We start from the raw sequence: 8,013 nt of genomic DNA on the forward strand, positions 1-8,013 counted from the left end.
TTTCAGTGTACAACCTGATTGGACATTACTAGTATGTAACTTACTAAATGATCATCCCAATAAATCTTGTGCCCATCTGATACCATATATAGTTATTAGAATATTATTGACTATATTCCCTATGCTGTACTTTACATTCCTATGATTATTCTTTAACAACCAATTTGTACTTCTTGATCCCATCACCTTTTTCACCCATCCCTCCAACTCCCATCTGGCAACTGTCAAAATGTTTTCTATACCTATTTGTCTGTTTCTGTACTGCTTATTTGTTCGTTATTTAGATTCAATCGCTGATAAATATCTATTGCCATTTTAAACCTTTATTCCCTTCCTTTTTAAAAAAATGTGTGTTTATTTTTCATTGATTTCAGAGAAGAAGAGAGGAGAGAGATAGAAATGTCAGTGATGAGAGAGAATCATTGATTGGCTGCCTCTTGCACACCCCCTACTGGGGATCAAGCCCACAACCCAGGCATCGAATGACCTCCTGGTTCAACCTCCTGGTTCATAGGTTGAGGCTAACCATTGTACCACATCCTGCCAGGCTCTGTCTCCTTTTTAATGGTGTTGAAGTTCTCACTAAGTTCCTTGAGCATTCTTATAACCATTGTTTTCAATTTTGTATCTAGTAGTTTGCTTGCCTCTATTTCATTTCATTATTTTTCTGGGGATTTCTCCTGTTCTTTCATTTAGGACTTCTTTCTTTGTCTCTGCATTTTGGCTGTTTCCCTGATAGTGGCAGGGCTGGAATTCAAACCTAGGTCTAGGTCTGCTTGGCTCCATCTTTACCATTGCATGCTCTTTGGAACATCCCCCTTATTCGTTTTTCTCTTAAGATATGGCATATATAACTCTCATAATATCTTTGTGTGTATATTGTAGAAATAATATCCCTCTAGACTTAATTTTACAAATAGAGATATAACATACATAAAGTGGTCAAATCTTGCATATATAACTCAGGGTACTTGTACATATGTACACACTCGTGTAACACCCCCACCAGATCAAGACACAGAGTATTTCTGACACTCCAGAAGACTATTTCATGCCCCTTTCCAATCACAGCCATTTCTCCCCTTATCCCCCCCACACAGGTAGTTGCTGGTCTGGCCTCTATAAACGTAAGTTTTGCCTGTTTTTGAATAGTCTGTAAATGGAACCATATAATAAGCACTCTTTTGTGTGTGTGTGTGTGGCTTCTTTTTAAAAGAAAATATGTTTTTATTGACTTTCAGAGAGAGAGGAAGTGAGAGAGAGAGAGAGAAATACCAATGAGAGAGAAACATCATTGATAGGCTATCTCCTGCACACCCTCTACTGGGGATTGAGCCTGCAACCCTGGGCATATGCCCTGACTGGGATTCAAACCAGCGACCTCTTGGTTCATGGGTCAGTGCTCAACCACTGAGCCACACCAGCCGGATTGTGGGTGGGTTATTTAAAATCATGTCTGAGATTCATTTATGTTGTTATGTGTTTATTTTGTTATATATTTTTATTGCTATGTACTAGGGGCCCGGTGCACGAAATTCGTGCACTGGGTGTGTGTGTGGGGGAGTGTCCCTCAGCCCAGCCTGCCCCCTCTCACATACTGGGAGCCCTCAGGCGTTGACCCCCATCACCCTCCAATCGCAGGATCGGCCCCTTGCCCAGGCCTTACGCCTCCGGCAGAGGTGTCAGGCCTGGGCAGGGGACCCCCAGCTCCCCGCGGTTGCAGGCTCTGCCCCTGCCCAGGCCTGACACCTCTGGCTGAGGCGTCCGGCCCGGGCAGCGGGGACCCGCAGCTGCAGCGGCCCCGTGATCATGGGCTTCGCTTTAGGCCCAGGCAAGGGGCCCCTAGCTCCCTGGACTGCCAGCTTCGACCGTGCCCAGCTCCCATTGCTGGCTCCACCCCTACTTCCTGCTATCACTGGCCAGGGCGGAAAAGGCACCTGATTCTCCGATCATGGCTGGGGGGCAGGTCAAAGGCGGTCCCAGGGCCGCCTTTGCCCTGCCCCCCAGCTCTTAGCTCCCCCCTGGGTTTCCGATCACTGTCAGTGGCAGGGGGCTTCTTCCTGCTTTCCCTTTCGCCTCCCTGCATTGTGCCTACATATGCAAATTAACCGCCATCTTGTTGGCAGTTAACTGCCAATCATAGTTGGCAGTTAATTTGCATATAGCCCTGATTAGCCAATGAAAAGGGTATCGTCGTACGCCAATTACCATTTTTCTCTTTTATTAGTGTAGATGTCCTTTTAAAGCTAACATTTCCTTCTAGTTATAAAAGTAATACATTTTCAAAGCAGAGAATTTGGAAAATATGGAAAAGCATAGAAAGGAAAAGAAAAATGACTGGTAACTCCACTCTCCAGTGTTAATTATAGTTAATGCTTTTGATTTTACCCTGCCAGATTTTTTTCTATGCATATATGATTACTAGGTTTGGATTATATATACATTTCTGCTTTATAACCTAATATTTTCTCTTAACAGTTTATCATGAACATTTTCCATGTTATTAAAAATACATTTGTTGCCGGGCTGGCGTGGCTCAGTGGTTGAGCATCAACCTATGAACCAGGAGGTCACAGTTCAATTCCTGATCAGGGCACATGCCTGGTTTGTGGACATGATCCCCAATAGGGTGTGTGCAGGAGGCAGCTGATCAATGATTCTCTCTCATTATTGATGTTTCTAGTTCTCTCCCTCTCCCTCTCTGAAAATCAATAAAGATATATTAAAAAAACATTTTTTACAATGATTTTAAAAAGTTTAAACCAATTTTTTAAAAAATGTTTTTTGGTTGTTGTTGGGGTATTTTTTTGGCAATGAGGGAGTATGTGAAGCATTCACAAGACAAAACTCAAAAGGTGAAAAAATGTGTGTAATAAAAAAATATCTCTCCTATCCTTACCCTAGTTTCTCCACCTTGCTCTTCCATTCCCCACCCCAGAATTCAGTGTTACCAGTTTCCAGTATAGTCTTCTGGAGTTATTCTGTGCACATAGAAAAAAATACGTAAACATGTTATTTTTTAACCCTTCTTATGCACAACTCTTTTGTGCACTATTTGCCCCTTGCTTCCTTTACTTAATAAGGTTTCTTGGAGATTATTTCACATCAGCATTTCTATAACTGTATCAAGAACTTCTTTGTCCTTTAAGATATGAAAAAATGCTTACTTTGCTCATATCAAGTGAAATACAATTACATTGAGAGACCATTTTTCTTCTGATTGGCAAAAATAAAATGGTATTCTTTATTATCAAGGGTATAGGAAATAATAATAGTAAAGCACTAATTTGTAATAAATCATTTAATCCTCACAGCAATTCTGTGAACTAGGTTCTATTTTTACACCCCTTTTATAGAAGAGAAAACTGATGCACAAAAATTTAAATAACTTACTCAGAGCACTCTTATACAATGCGGGGGGAGGAGCATAAACTGATATAATCTCTATGAAGATAAATTAGGCAATAGCTATCAAAGTTATGTATTACTCTTTGATCATAATTGTACTTCTAGAAATTTATCATATATTCCCACATGTGAGAAATTATATACATGTAAGCTTAGTTTTTTGAGCAATGTTTATAGTAAATTGTAAAGAGCTGAGCTGGAGAGAGCTGAGCTGCCAAAATAAAAGTAACAGTCAGGCTTTCATTACTTACTGCTCTAGCATAAAGCAAGAGACTAACCAAAAGAAAGCCAGGCTCCCCTAGTGTTTCATTCATCCCCATGGATCTTCCCCAGTGGGGATCAGGTGTGAGGATTTTCTCACTACCATGAGAGCTCCAAACAAAAGGCTCCTGCCATTTTATGGACCCAGGAGCTGGGAGGAGGGATTGAGGAAAGAGGTAGGAATGGAAAAATAGTACTCACTGAGTTCAGAGTCAGAGTGCAGAAATATGTCTTCAAAGTTCCTCTTCCTCCCTCTCCTAAGGAGGTCTCAGCAGAGATATCTGGGAAAGTCCCTGACAGAGAGGCTTCCAAATGGAGGTGTCTGGGCTAGGAATACAGATATGTGTAAGAGCGTGGTTGGCTGGGAGGCCTGAGTCTTTGACTACAACTCCTTCTGAGACTGCAGTGCACTGGCTGGGCCCCAAGTTTGATGTTGGAGGGCAGCTTTTCCCAAGGAACCTATCAGGTAAAGTCTTTGTAATTGCTTATGGTCTGGCCTGAGAGATCACACATAGGTTTTCTGCCAGGAGTCAGACTCCTCACTAAGATTAGAAACAATTTAAATGTTCTTCAGGGTGTTGGTTGAATGAATTGTGGCAAACCCATAGAATGTCTTATAGGAGTGACACATGATTTTCAGTGGAAGTAGAGTCAGACTCTTAGTTGGAAATAGATGATTTACTTAAAATGAATAATTAAAGAACGTTCACAATGCGTTGAGAGATAGTGCAGCAGTCAAGGGTAGCAACAGGGAAGCAGTTACTATTCCAAAGCCTAAATGGGAATAGGAGGGAATGGTTGCAGAAACCCCTTAAGACCTCCTGCCAACTATGGCCCTACAGGGAGGGAACAGGAGGAATAAGTACCCTGACCTCTTTCCTTCCACCCTTTGATCAGAACAGTCATCGCTTCTGATGCTTTCTGTCTGCCAAACATAACTTGAAGCCAGGAGGTAAGGGAACCTGTTTGATGCACTCTATAAAGATTAACCTTTCAGGGAACAAAATAGGGAGGAAAAGAGTAGAGAAGGGTGGAGATTAAAGCTACAGAGGCAAACGAAATATCTATCTCAATGATATTGTATAAATATATGTAATTGTTTAATCTAACATCTCTTGTTGAGAAGTTAGTTTGCTCCCATATTTTCTCTTTGCTTTTATAAACATTCTTTATTTAAATCTCTGCATACCTATTTCCATAAGGTACCATACACACACACACACACACACACACACACACACACACACACACACACCCTTGACTGGAATCAAACTTGGGACCCTTCAGTCTGACTGGAATCAAACTGGGGACCCTTCAGTCTGCAGGCTGACGCTCTATCCACTGAGCCAAACCAGCTAGGGCAGATAAGGTACATTCTTAGAAGCAGAGTGGCTGGACCCCACTTTTAAGATTTTTGGTATATATTTGACTTCTGGAAAAATTTAAACTATTTACCCACCAGCGGCAGATTGTGAGTTTGTTTTCCTGTATTCTCTTTAACACTAGGTATTATCATTAGTCTTTGCCAATTTAATAGGGAAATATTACATCATGCTCTTTTAGTTTATATTTCTTTGATTAGTACTAGTTGAACATAAAATATCTTCATTGGCCATCTTCAGCTTTGTTAAATCTTATCCCTGTTTTAGTACAAATCCTTGCTCTCATTTGTGCCTACTGCCCTTCAATCATAGCTCCTCTGTTTTATCCCCCAAAGATTAAACCTTCAATATTTTGTGATGATCTTTGCCACAATTACTTGACTAGAGTTGGGGGAGAGTTATAGAGGTGCCTAATGCCCTAAATGATTTTTTAACCAATCTTCATGTATTTAGTACTATTTTCACACTACCACCCTTCTCTTCCTACTTCAGGAGACATCTGGTGCTGCCAGTTACTGAGCCTTTTAGTGGTTATGCAGTGTAATTTGCTTCGATTCTGGAATTTTTCCACAGCCAACTAGGATTCAAATTTCTCAAGTTATCACTCTTTCCTCTGCTTTCCATCTTTCTCATTTTTGTGGTGGTTATTTCTTCTCCTGATTTCTTTGCCCTTATGTATTATGCCTTAAAAATTTCCTCTACTGTCGTTTTAGTGAGTTTTTTTTTTATTGGAGAACATGGAGTTTGAACAGGAAGTCCCAATTTGGATTTTTATCTTAAAGTTGAAAGTATTTTACTGGGCCTTGTTAGGTTGGTAAATACTACAGATGACTCATAGACTCAGAAGAGATAGCTGTTTAGAATAGAGAGCCTTGAAGTTACTTCACACCAGTATGAGGAAGGTTCCTCTATTGATGAAAATTCTTTACATGACCTCTTAGAATACCTCTGCACTCACATTCATAAAGATATTAAATATGGGTTGCTCATGTAAAAATATTTGTGAACTTGTTCATTTGCATGCACATTTATTATATTCACAATTTAGGTTAAGCCTCTCAGGAACATAGCAAAATATTTAATAACTGATGCTGCATGAGCACTGATAATCAGAATGGACAGTGGCCTTCTGCTGGGTCATTTGTATGCTGGATCAAGAGGTGATCTATGCTACTGGGGAGGTTTAGGAGAGAGAAGGGAGAAGGAGGGGGACACTTTAAGGACTCAGTGTAGCTGCTATTTGCCAACTAGTATGGAAGTATTTTCATATTTTATGTTAGGTATGGCCACAGTGGTACATTTAACTAATTGTTAGCCCAGAGTTGTTCCCTTTTGTTCCAACCATGTTGCCATTATGTGAATAATTTATCCTCTTTGGTATGCTTTAGATGTTAATTTAAACTATGTTTTTACCTATGTTGTCGGTCACTGCCTTATTTCTTTTACTCAGTATCTTTCCCAGCTTTCTATAGATAATGGATCCCATTTATTAGACCAGGTCCTCACTAGTTCCTGAGCCAGTCTTGAAGGTAGTGGAAGTCTAATTATTAACATCAGCAACCTAGTGCTTGCATTCCAACAAGAGCTCTGGCTGTCTAGGTAATCTCTGAGCTGTAGCTTCCCATTTCATCCCCTAATCTTGGCTTTATTCATAAGATGGACTCTTGCCTCAGTTTCCCTCCCCAGTATACTTGGTACATGATACCTTTTGGTCCATTCTACTTCCTTTGAGTTCTCCCTCTCCCTAGTCACTTTCTGTAGTCTTGCTGCAAATTGATGTGTATAGCCTGGAATCATGATATAGCTACCTATGTAGCTTTGATCATACCTGACACCTCTGTTCTGCTCTCTGCCTCTGGACTGCACTCCTTTTGTAATGATGCTTGCCCAACCCACAGCCAAGTATAACTGTACTCTTTGTGTGGCTTACCATATTACATACTGGCATTAGAAGTTCCCAACTAAACAGGCCATCCAAAATATCTAAGGATGAAGCTCAAGTGCCTCCCAGGTACTCACAGCTTCCAATTAGCTTTTTAACTATGAGAAGATAATCAACAATTATCAGACACTTGAGGATAGAAATGTACCGAAGCATGCAATCACACACACACAAAAATAACTTAGAGAAAACAGAGACAATGTAGGGAGAAGAAAGAAAAGTTTTAAAATTATTAAAATTTACCCACTGTGAGCTTACCTCTGCCTTGGCCCCCATTGCCATGGCTTGGTCAGGAAGGACATCCGGAATGACGTCTGGAAGGTCGTTTGGCTGTCTGGTCTAATAAGCATATAAGGCTTTTATTATTATAGACTTGAGGCCTGGTACATGAAATTCGTGCACTGGGGGGTGGGGTTCCCTCAGCCCAGTCTGCCCCTCAGTCCGGGAGCCCTCAGTGTATGTCCTACTGACGGCCACAGTCTGCCAGCGGAGGCTTGGAGCAGGCACCCCTCTCTGTTGATTTCTCAGGTTCCTGGCCTCCACTGCATATTGTACTCTCCCCTGAGCTGTGGCCAGGGTGGGGTGCTGCCTGCAGGCTGCGCTTTCCTGTTCATGGATCACCATGGTGACCCAGGAGAAGGCACACAGGGGGCTGCCTGCAGGCCGCCCTTTCCTGCTTTGGGATCGCCATGGCGACCCAGGAGCAGGCCTTGCTGGGTGCTGCCTACAGGCTGCACTTTCCTGCTCACCAATCGCTGGATCGCCAGGGCACCTGGGGTCAGGCCCTGCTTGGTGCTCCCTGTGGGCGGCACTTTCCTGCTCTCTAATCGCCATGGTGTTCTGGCTGAGGGTGGGGCTTAGGCAGCGCGGGGCTTAGGCAGCACACAGGGGTCCCGGCTGGGGGCAGGGCTTAGGCAGCGTGGGTATTAAGTGGCACTTGGGGTCCGGCTAGGGGTAGGGCTTAGGCGGTGCAGGGCTTAGGCAGCACACGGGGGAGCTGGCTAGGGCTGCACACAGGGC

Source organism: Myotis daubentonii, chromosome 11 (assembly GCF_963259705.1).
Source record: "Myotis daubentonii chromosome 11, mMyoDau2.1, whole genome shotgun sequence".
NCBI classification, from domain to species: domain Eukaryota; kingdom Metazoa; phylum Chordata; class Mammalia; order Chiroptera; family Vespertilionidae; genus Myotis; species Myotis daubentonii.